Source organism: Stegostoma tigrinum, chromosome 4 (genome assembly GCF_030684315.1).
Source record: "Stegostoma tigrinum isolate sSteTig4 chromosome 4, sSteTig4.hap1, whole genome shotgun sequence".
Lineage (NCBI taxonomy): Eukaryota > Metazoa > Chordata > Chondrichthyes > Orectolobiformes > Stegostomatidae > Stegostoma > Stegostoma tigrinum.
The window spans coordinates 56,178,798-56,191,111 of NC_081357.1; the positions used below are offsets into that span (position 1 = coordinate 56,178,798).

Sequence of the window (12,314 nt, forward strand, 5' to 3'; positions counted from 1 at the left end):
TTTTGAATGACCACACTTTCGCCTTCTCCCACCCCACCCCCAACATTCTCTAATACATTCTTTTGCAACAAGTACACCTCATCAGCCTCGGACCCAATTTGCTGCACTGGTTTTCTTTAATAACTTAATGCATTATGCCAAATACTTCTCCCTAAGTCACCTATTCATTTCCAATGTCTTTGTGAGCATGGGCCATTGAACACATTCAGAAGGACTAAGCTCATGAGAAGACAATCAATTTCTATCTTGCTCTGAGGCTATTGCAACAAATTGGATTTCTGACCATGCTGTGTTTCCCAGTTGCCTTGTTAGTACTTTTGTGAAGTAATGAAAATGTGTTTTCACTTTCATACACGCTGAAAGTAATGATCTAATTTAACAGCTGAAGAATTTCCAGGAGAAATATACTAATATAGTAAGTTATATCGCTTTTAAATGTACTTATTAATTTTCACATAGGTAATTTATGTTATTAACAGTACAAAGGGAAGAAAATGTATAATCCAGTAGAGTTGATATATCCTGTAGAGAGACAGATCTGCAAATAATCTTCTACAAATCCCTGAAAAGAATTTTCCTGAGTTAAAATTTGATTATTCAGCTTTCAAACTACTAAGCTTGCAGCAGACTATTAAAATAGTCAGTATGGGTTCATTAGCACTAATCATCAAAGTACTCAATAACAAAAGCCAATTACAGTGTCAAGAACCAAAGTCCCATAGGAAATTTTTCAGAATTAGGTTACAGAACAAATCAACACACACAAATAAAATTACAGCATAGTTAAAAAAAGATTTCAGACACATTTCACAATCCTGCCTAAATCTTTAATGTCGACAATACTTAAGATTTAGGAGTCAATATGAGGAAACCTAGATTGCTGCTACCTTTGTTAGTTCATAACACCTGATTAAATTGATGCATGATGTTTTAGTTCCAAGAATGGCTAATCATACAAAATAAATGGCACAGTCAAGTCTGTTACAGAACCCGTACAGGTTGACTTCTGTTGAAATCAATGAGATGAAAAATGGATACATTTTATAAAGTATGGGTGATAGGTTCCTTCAGATTACCACAGGATTCTCCCCCGCCCTGTTGTGGTCAATGAACTGGTGATGTGTTGGAGTGGAGTTTGGCAATGGATTTGACAGGAGACTGTATATTGGTGCAGGCATTGGTTAGGCCAGTTAGGCTTATACTAGGCTGTCTGTATTCGGCTCCAGAGTCGGTGCAAAGCCAACAAAACATGAAGAAAATACGCAGCGGCTTTAGATTAAACTGGCTGACACAAAATATGGAAAGATGGTAAGTTTTGTTGAATAAGGAACTGAATTGTTTCAGGGAGATGATGGCCATGTGATGTCATTGATAGCCTATTAATCAAGTGAGCCCAGTTCTGGAGATAGGTGGTAGGTGGTAGAATTTGAATTCAATAAGATACCAGAATTAGTCTAATGATAAGGATGAAATGATTGTCAGGAAAAACCCATCTGGTTTACTAATTTCCTTTAGAGAAGAAAACTGCCATCCTTACCTTGCATGACCTATAAATGACTCCAGACCAATTGCAATGAGTTTGGGCAATTAGGGATGGGCATTAAATGCTGGCCTAGTCCTGTGAATGAATGAAAAAAAAATCAATTATTGTCATAATACAGTAGCTTTGGATATACGCGCATATAAAACTGATTACAATATTGCATCTACTAATCTACATTAACGTATTGTGCTTGAATACTTTGTGCAAAATATTGACTGTAATCTTCACCTATGCCTACCCTGACCCTACAATAAAGGGACTAACCCTTAACTTGAATTATCTATGGTTTGCTAAAGCATGGTAGTGCGATCAGGTTTATATTATTATAAGGCAGTGACCAAAGAATGTGTAAACCCAATTTCCTTTTTTCCTGCTTGGTCTGCTGTGTTCATCCAGCTCTATACCGTGTTATCTCAGGAGCTGTGAATAGTTGTCTTTCATACAAAAAGAAAATGTGTTGTATTGCCCTAAGGGTCAGTGTAAAGACTACTGCTCTTTTGATGCATATCAATCAGCTGGTTTTAGTTGTCTTTTAAAGTTTGCAGGTTATATAGAAATCCAAAAAGTAGTAAGATATTAGCAAGATTTAGAGGGATATAAACTGGTGAAACAGGTAGACGCATTGGTAGATGAAATTCAATGCGTACAATTTTGTTTGGAAGAATGAGTTGATACAATAGAAACCAAATGATAAGAGTTTTATAGGGAGTGCAAGAACAGTGAGATCCTGGGGGTTTTCTGTTCACTAGTCCATGAAGAATGTTAAATGCCTTCTTCACCACCCTGTCCACTTGTGATGCTTCTTTCAATAAACTATGTATTTGTACTCCTAGGTCACTCTGTTCCACAACACTCCTCAGGATCTTACCTTTTACTGTATAAGTCCTACCTTGGTTTCACTGTCCAAAGTGCAACACCTCACACTTGAATTGCATTTGCCAATCCTCAGCCAACGTCCCCATCTGATCAAGATCCCTCAGTAGTTTTGGATATCCTTTTTCACTATCAACGATATCTCCTAATTTTGTATCATCTGCAAACTTACTATTCATGCCTTGTATATTCACAGCCAGATCATTTATTTAACTAACAAATAACAAAGATCCCAGCAGTGACCCCTATGGCACACCACTGGTCACAGGCCTACAGCCTGAGAAACAACCTTCAACCATCACCCTCTGTCTTCTGCCATTGATCCAATTTTGAACCCAATTAGCTAGCTCTCCCTGGATCCCATGCAACCTAACTTTCATCACTAGCCTGCTGTGTGAGACCTTATCAAAGGCCTTACTAAAGTCGATATAAACAACATCCACTACCCTAACCTCATCTATCCTCTTAGTTACCTCTTTGAAAAGCTCTAAAAGATTTATCAGATAATAAAATGTGAGGCTGGATGAACACAGCAGACCAAGCAGCATCTCAGGAGCACAAAAGCTGATGTTTCGGGCCTAGACCCTTCATCAGAGAGGAGGATGGGGAGAGGGAACTGGAATAAATAGGGAGAGAGGGGGAGGCGGACCGAAGATGGAGAGTAAAGAAGATAGGTGGAGAGAGTATAGGTGGGGAGGTAGGGAGGGGATAGGTCAGCCCAGGGAAGACAGACAGGTCAAGGAGGTGGGATGAGGTTAGTAGGTAGATGGGGGTGCGGCTTGGGGTGGGGGGAAGGGGTGGGTGAGAGGAAGAACCGGTTAGGGAGGCAGAGACAGGTTGGACTGGTTTTGGGATGCAGTGGGTGGGGGGGAAGAGCTGGGCTGGTTGTGTGGTGCAGTGGGGGGAGGGGACGAACTGGGCTGGTTTAGGGATGCAGTTGGGGAAGGGGAGATTTTGAAACTGGTGAAGTCCACATTGATACCATATGGCTGCAGGGTTCCCAGGTGGAATATGAGTTGCTGTTCCTGCAACCTTCGGGTGGCTCATTGTGGCACTGCAGGAGGCCCACGATGGACATTCATCTAAAGAATGGGAGGGGGAGTGGAAATGGTTTGCGACTGGGAGGTGCAGTTGTTTGTTGCGAACTTAGCGGAGGTGTTCTGCAAAGCGGTCTCCAAGCCTCCGCTTGGTTTCCCCAATGTAGATGAAGCCACACCGGGTACAGTGGATGCAGTATACCACATTGGCAGATGTGCAGGTGAACCTCTGCTTAATGTGGAATGTCATCTTGGGGCCTGGGATAGGGGTGAGGGGGGAGGTGTGGGGGCAAGTGTAGCATTTCCTGCGGTTGCAGGGGAAGGTGCCGGGTGTGGTGGGGTTGGAGGGCAGTGTGGAGCGAACAAGGGAGTCACAGAGACAGTGGTCTCTCCGGAAAGCAGACAGGGGTGGGGATGGAAAAATGTCTTGGGTGGTGGGGTCGGATTGTAAATGGCGGAAGTGTCGGAGGATGATGCGTTGTATCCGGAGGTTGGTGGGGTGGTGTGTGAGAACGAGGGGGATCCTCTTTGGGCGGTTGTGGCAGGGGCGGGGTGTGAGGGATGTGTTGCGTGAAATACGGGAGACGCGGTCAAGGGCGTTCTCGATCACTGTGGGGGGAAAGTTGCGGTCCTTGAAGAACTTGGACATCTGGGATGTGCGGGAGTGGAATGTCTTATCGTGGGAGCAGATGCGGCAGAGGCGGAGGAATTGGGAATAGGGGATGGAATTTTTGCAGGAGGGTGGGTGGGAGGGGGTGTATTCTAGGTAGCTGTGGGAGTCGGTGGGCTTGAAATGGACATCAGTTACAAGCTGGTTGCCTGAGATGGAGACTGAGAGGTCCAGGAAGGTGAGGGATGTGCTGGAGATGGCCCAGGTGAACTGAAGGTTGGGGTGGAAGGTGTTGGTGAAGTGGATGAACAGTTCGAGCTCCTCTGGGGAGCAAGAGGCGGCGCCGATACAGGCATCAATGTACCGGAGGAAGAGGTGGGGTTTGGGGCCTGTGTAGGTGCGGAAGAGGGACTGTTCCACGTAACCTACAAAGAGGCAGGCATAGCTGGGGCCCATGCGGGTGCCCATGGCCACCCCCTTAGTCTGTAGGAAGTGGGAGGAGTCAAAAGAGAAGTTATTGAGGGTGAGGACGAGTTCAGCTAGGCGGATGAGGGTGTCGGTGGAGGGGGACTGGTCGGGCCTGCGGGACAGGAAGAAGCAGAGGGCCTTGAGGCCATCTGCATGCGGAATGCAGGTGTATAGGGACTGAACATCCATGGTGAAGATGAGGTGTTGGGGCCAGGGAAATGGAAGTCCTAGAGGAGGTGGAGGGCGTGGGTGGTGTCACGGACGTAGGTGGGGAGTTCCTGGACCAAAGGGGAGAAAATGGAGTCCAGACAGGTGGAGATGAGTTCAGTGGGGCAGGAGCAGGCTGAGACGATGGGTCGACCAGGGCAGGCAGGTTTGTGGATTTTCGGAAGGAGATCGAAACGGACCGTGCGGGGTTGGGGAACAATGAGGTTGGAGGCTGTGGGTGGGAGGTCCCCTGAGGTGATGAGGTCATGAATGGTGTTGGAGATGATGGTTTGGTGCTCGGGTGTGGGGTCACGATCGCGGGGGCGGTAGGAGGTGGTGTCGGAGAGTTGGCGTCTGGCCTCGGTGATGTAGAGGTCAGTGCACCATACTACCACTGCGCCACCCTTGTCTGCGGGTTTGATGGTGAGGTTGGGGTTCCGCCTGGGAACCCTGCAGCCTAATGGTATCAATGTGGACTTCACCAGTTTCAAAATCTCCCCTTCCCCAACTGCATCCCTAAACCAGCCCAGTTCGTCCCCTCCCCCCACTGCACCACACAACCAGCCCAGCTCTTCCCCCCCACCCACTGCATCCCAAAACCAGTCCAACCTGTCTCTGCCTCCCTAACCGGTTCTTCCTCTCACCCATCCCTTCCTCCCACCCCAAGCCGCACCCCCCGCTACCTACTAACCTCATCCCACCTCCTTGACCTGTCCGTCTTCCCTGGACTGACCTATCCCCTCCCTACCTCCCCACCTATACTCTCTCCACCTATCTTCTTTACTCTCCATCTTCGGTCCGCCTCCCCCTCTCTCCCTATTTATTCCAGTTCCCTCTCCCCATCCCCCTCTCTGATGAAGGGTCTAGGCCCGAAACGTCAGCTTTTGTGCTCCTGAGATGCTGCTTGGCCTGCTGTGTTCATCCAGCCTCACATTTTATTATCATGGAATTCTCCAGCATCTGCAGTTCCCATTATCTCAAAAGATTTATCAGACATGTCTTCGCACACACAAATCCATTCTAACTATCCTTAAGCAGATCTTGACTATCCAAATGATGGTTGATCCTATCCGTCAGTATCCTCTCCAATAACCTGCCTACCACTAATGTCAAGCTCACTGGGCGGTAGTCCCCTGGCTTGTCTTTGTTACTTTTCTTGAACAATGGAACAACTTTAGCCACCTTCCAGTCTTCTGGATTTCACCTGTGGCTAGAGATCAAGCAAAAATTTCTGCAAGTGCATCTGGAATTTCTTCCCTACCCTCCCACAATGTCCAAGGATGGATTTGATCAGGTCCAGGGAATTTATCCACTGTAATGTGCTCTAAGGCTACAAACATCTCCTCTCTGGTAATGTGTATGCAGTCCAAAATATCGCCACTTGTTTTCCTTATTCCCTTAGCATCCATGATTCTCTCCCCACTAAACACTGAGGAGAAATATTCATTAAAAATCTCCTTGAGACTAGCCAGTCGCGTTCTAAGCCTCATGTCATATTTGATCGGAGAGTAGCTTCTGATCTTATACTTGTGCCATCGCTAAGGCCATCTTCACATTGCCTCTGTTACAGCTCGCCTACTGCTAAAGCCCTTGTTATTGATTTCATTACCTTCAGACCCAACTATTCCAAAGCTCTCCCGGCTGATCTTCCACTTCTGTCCTTCTTTAAACTTAAGATCTTCCAAAACTCTGCTGCCCAAGTTTAACCCACAGCACGTTCCATTCCCTGATCACACATATGCTTGCTGACCTACATTAGCTCCTGATCGAGCAGCAGCATGATGTTGAATTTCTCATCCTTGTTTGTAAAATGCTTCCGTGGTGTTAGCCCTTCATCATCTCTGTATCCTTCTCCAGCTCCACAACCCTTTGAGACGTCTGTGCTCCTCAAATTCTGGCCTCTTGTACATTGCTACAATCATTGTAAAAATGAACTGTTTACATTCAACATCCACCATCATATTCTAATAACCGAGACTCTTCACAGAGTAAAAATGGTTTTAAAAACATTAAATGCTGCTCTAAAATGGCTGCTAACTGCCAACCTCTTCCTCTGCTGTATCATTCTATGATTCTATACAATATTGGGGATTTTATTTTATAGCTCTGTTTATTACTGTTCTGTTTGGGGCTGAATTATTGAAATGCTTTAATAGGTTACAGAAATCTTACATCAATAGTGCAAAAGCTGCCAAATGTTGACTTTAACATAAACAGCTGCAGTCTCCATGGAGATCTACCAAATTGTGGTAATTGAGTTTTTATTGTGAAGCTGTGAATATCATTTAGACATTCTCAAGATGTTCCGCACTATTTAAATCACAGTAGGCTAGATCTGGTCACTGAACTGTCAATGATTGCACAATATTATTTGTTTTACACTGTGTTCACATTATTGAGTCAGAGCTAAGATGTATTGACGTAGACTCAACATTGACATACCTACTGTATTAATAAAATGAAGCATGAGAGTGAAATCTGAAAAATAGCCTGCTACAGCAAAAGAAAAATGGTAGGCATATGATTTTAATTTTTTAATTGTTGGATTACATGCTTGAACCTGGCACAGATAGTTAATACAAGAAATTAGCTGAATTCTTAAATGTTTGGTACTGCTTTTTGTAAATAATGTTGTTGGCTTTCTTTGAAAATAAGTCGAGAGGATGATTCATAAATCATGATATTACTGTTTTGAGGCAAAGTTGGTGGGAGAAAGCAATGTTTTATACACATTTGAAGAAGCTTTTTGTTTTTATTTTTCTGTGGAAGTGCACTTTCATAACCAAAGTATGAATCACCTGTTGTCCCCTCCAGTTACATACAGACCCTGTATCCATCCATGGATATGAGTACAGGTTCTTCATGAAAGGATAAAAATTGTGAAAAATTACATTTTTAATGCAGAAAAGCTTCCCAAGGTATTTTATACAAGGGCAGTGCAATACTTTCAATAACCAATCTGCACCAATAAGACATTGATAAAGTACTGAAATTGTATAGCTGTTAAATCATTAAATATAGGAGCAAATTCAGGCCATTTGGCCCCTCGAATTTGCCCCGCCATTCGATCATGACTGATATGTTTTTCAATCCCATTCTTCTCCCATAACACTTGATCTTCGTACTAATCAAGAACCTATCTATCTCTGAAGTAAAAAACTCTCAATGACTTGGCTTTCGCAGCCTCCTGCAGCAATGAGTTCCACAGAATAATCACCATCCGGCTGAAGAAATTCCTCCTCATCTCAGTTCTAAAGGGTCATCCCCTTCACTCGGATGCTGTGCTCTTGGATTCTGGACTCTACTGCTAGTGGAAATATCTTCTCCGTACCCCCTCTATTTAGGCCTCTCAGTATTCTGTAAGATTCAAATAGATTGCCCCTCATCCTTCTAACTCGATTGAGTACAGACCCAAAGTTTCAGCTGCTCACCAGATGACAAGTTTTATATCCTAGGATCATTCTTGTGAACCTCCTCTGGGCCTCCACCAACATCAGCACTTTCCCCCTCAAATATTGGGCCCAAAACTGCTCACAATATCTCAAATGTGGTCTGACTAGAACCCTTTACAGTCTCAGCAATACATTTCTGCTCTTGTATTCTAGCTGTCTTGAAATGAATGTTAACATTGCATTTCCCTTCCTAACTACCAACTGAACGTGCATTTTAACCTTCAGAGAATCCTGAACAAGTTCTTCCAAGTCCCTTTGTGCTTCAGATTTCCAGGACTATTCCCTGTTTAGAAAATAGTCTATGCCTCAATTCTCTCTCTCAAAGTGCATACCCTCACATGTTCCCACATTGTAGTTCATCTGCCACTTTGCCCACACTCCTCATCTGTCCAAGTCCTTCTGCAGCCTCCCCGCTTCATCAACACTACCTGTCCTTGTGCCTACCTTTATGTCATCTACAAAGTTAGCAATAATGCCCTGAGTTCCTTATGCCAGATCATTAATGCATTACCTGAATAGTTGTGGTCACAACACTGATCCCTGTAGAACTCCAGGAGTCACTGTCTGCGATACTGAAAAGACCCCTTTTGACAAACAGCAAAGAGAAATGTGCATGAGACCCACAAGGCCCCTTTGTATAAGAGGGCCAACAATAACTAGTTCAAAGAACAATTTCTGGAGGCATCCAGGCCAGGATTCCTATAGGCTTTGATATAGCCCCTTAGCTTGTCCAATGTAAGATCATTCAATAGTTCAAGTTGTTTGTAAGGAGGGAAGACAAGGCTGAGGAAATTGATGTGGCAGCCCTAGCCTTTTCACATCATGCATCAAGGGTCAGACAAAGGGCATACACTGGATGCTTTAGAAAGGAGTGCAAGGAAATTTAATTGGGAAGGAGGCAATAATTTATCATCATTAAAGTCTTGTTAGCATTGGTATTAAGTTCGCAGAACCTGTTTCAGGTGGGTTGGAGATAAAGGGAACTGCAGATGCTGGAGAATCTGAGATAACAAAGTGTGGGGCTGGATGAATGCAGCAGGCCAAGCAGCATCTTAGGAGCAGAAAAGCTGACGTTTCAGGCCTAGACCCTTCATCAGAGAGGGGGATGGGGAGAGGGTTCTGAAATAAATAGGGAGAGAGGGGGAGGTGGACTGAAGGTGGATAGAGGAGAAGGTAGGTGGAAAGGAGACAGACAAGTTAAAGGGGTGGGGATGGAGCCTGCAGAGGCGAATGTATGTGGGGAGATAGGAAAGGGATTCGTCAGTCCGGGGAGGACGGACAGGTCAAGGGGACAGGATAAGGTTAGTAGGAAGGAAATGGGGGTGCAGCTTGAGGTGGGAGGAGGCGCTAGGTGAAAGGAAGAACAGGTTAGGGAGGCAGGGATGAGCTGGGCTGGTTTTGGGATGCAGTGGTGGGGAAGGAGATTTTGAAGCTTGTGAAGTCCACCTTGTTACCATTGGGCTGCAGGGGTCCCAAGCGGAATATGAGTTGCTGTTCCTGCAACCTTCGGGTGGCATCATTGTGGCACTGCAGGAGGCCCAGGATGGACATGTTGTCTAAGGAATGGGAGGGGGAGTTAAAGTGGTTCGCGACTGGAAGGTGCAGTTGTTTATTGCGATCTGTGTCGGTGTTCTGCAATGCAGTCCCCATTCTGATAAAGGGTATATGCCCGAAACATCAGCTTTTGTGCTCCTAAGATGTTACTTGGCCTGCTGTGTTCATCCAGCTCCACACTTTGTTGTCTCAGGTGGCATGGATACCTGTTTCTCATTCACCAGAAAGTCATGAATAGTCTTTAACCTCTTAGCCTACTTGAATAATGTTTACCGTGCAATATTGTTAGCCAAAAACAGGAAACTCGTGTTCATAAATCCAACCAAGTTAGACAGGTGCCTGGCTGGATGGAATGCTTCCTTCCAGCTTCGGTACGTAAGCCTTTAGTGTGCTATTTTGCTGCTTCAGAACTGGCTACTTCACTGTGTGTTTAGGTCTACTATCCAGCACAATTAGGCACACATGCATGCTTATTGAAACCAACCTGATTGGGACAAATAAGTGTGTCTTAACTAATACGAGAGAATAAATTGTGAAACACAACGCTGAATGGGTGAGGGCACATCAACCTAAAAATGGCTTCTTAAAAAAAAGAATGTTTGCAGAACATTGGTTTGGGTGAAAAGATAGGGAAAGCAACGAAAAGTGTTTGGTTGTCAGGGCCAGGGGCAGGGGAAAGACTCTGGGGTATGAAAGCTGCAAACTGGGATTGAGACAGAAGGGTCAAAGTAATAGGTGCAACAGAGACAATGAAGGGTGGGAGCTGAATGTTAAAGGGTGGGTTGCAGATGGAGTTACTTGGCATGCTAGAGGTATGGGGGAGCGGAAGAAGAGCAGTGGAACTGCAGCCTGCTATCCAGGGAGCTGTCACAATGTTTACATTCTGCACACCTCCAATGCCTTGAATATTCACTCTTTCACATTATTTGAGGCCTGGCTCATTGATATCAGGTCTACCCCCATAAAGCATTGTTAATGACTTGAGTGCAAGGCCCTCAGGCGATTGCCAAACAGGGCTATAATTTAGCCAATGCATAGACAGGGGCAGGGTCTTGGGACTGCAGATTAGTTCATGAGCCAAAGTTCTGGGGTCATGAGCTTGGAGGTAGAACTTGCTATTGTTGCAAAGTCGGGTAGAGTGCTTGTGGATTGGGAGGCCAGAAGTTAGAATTTGGTGTTTGTAGAATGTTAAGGGGAAAAACAGTGTGTGGTCTCTTTAAAAGATGATGTGTTTTTTCTATGCTTAAAGGTTCAAAAAGGATGTCTGTGGGCAGCAGCTTGTGGGTTTGCAGGTGCACAGAGGGCACTCAAATTGAAACATTTGTATTAAAAAGCCATATAGTTAGCAGGCTAAGTTGCAGTTTTACCAAAGCAAAAAGGTTTGAATTTAGCCAATCAATTTGCACCAGGCCCTTAGATACTGTAAATCATTTAAATTACAATCTGATGGTTTTGACAACATAGGATCAATCCTGTTGTAAAAAATTGATATGTCATCAAGGGTATAAAAGGAGAGGACAGTTGGACAAAGACAGGAGAAGTAACTGCCATCTGCCAGGGTTAATAGCTCTTAGCTCTCAAGAGAGAATCACTGGCTCTCACAGATTCCTCTTAGTCTTATAAAAAGCACCATCTCAAGCAAAGTTACCAAAAACATAACTAGTTAATATTCCTGAGAGAAAAATTGACAGAGAAGGCGTTCCTGACAGTACATTCAACAGAGAAGGCACAGAACATTCCAGAAGACACGTAACCTGTCTGTAATTTTAACAGACTAATTTTTTTTTATTTTATATGAGTGGCACTTATACTTATTGGAACAGCATATCATTAGAATCTTGTTTTATTCGGGAGTAGTTAGTAGTTAGAAGGAGTTTATTCTGTTTGTTAATAGCTTAGTTAATTTGTTCACTTTTAGAACTAGATAAATAAATTGTTACTTGTAGATTGTAAAGTGAGTCAGGGATTTATTTTATTTAACCACTAGAAGTTGCTGAAAGGCAGGTTACACCACTATTCATACTTGTTTCTAATAGATTACAGAGTGAGGTGCTCTGCAGAGAGACTAATAGCAATGAGATTTTAGAATGAATGGCTAAACTTGACCTTTTGTGAACTTCAGTTATAAGTAATTGTGATACTGTAGCATCACTACACTCAATAAATTGATCATTTCATAGTTTTGAAAACTCTATTTTCCTATATTATTCTTCCATTTTTGTAACAAACTCCTCACAGCTTGCTGATCAGATCATCAATATATGGTTCTGCAGGCTTACATGGGGGCCTGCGCATGGATCACAAAGCTTTGGTTACAAGGACCACTCATCAATCAAATTACAGCGCAGGGCCTACCCTATGGTGAGTGACTTCCTGAGGTATTATGATGTAGCTTCATTTCCAGTTTTCAGAGGTTAAGATTCTCCTAGCTGACAGCTGAGAGTGAGATTCTCTGAGCTGTTTGCAGTGCCACATGTGAGAATAAAGGATCTCTATGGCCCCTCAACTTTGTTGAAAATGAAACCATAAAGAGTTGGAAGTCTTAACACATTGAATGAGACCACAGGAAT

At 44.0% G+C, this 12,314-nt stretch overlaps 1 protein-coding gene across 1 annotated transcript in view; it reads left to right on the top strand.

Annotated features, from left to right (window-relative positions):
* The first annotated feature begins 7,158 nt into the window (after window positions 1-7,158).
* LOC125452300 (cytosolic carboxypeptidase 2-like) overlaps window positions 7,159-12,314 on the top strand; it is a 131,533-nt gene continuing 126,377 nt past the window's right edge. Inside the window, exon 1 of the mRNA XM_048530543.1 lies at window positions 7,159-7,250. The gene's annotated coding sequence lies outside the window, so the exon portion shown is untranslated. The remainder of the gene's footprint in view (window positions 7,251-12,314) is intronic.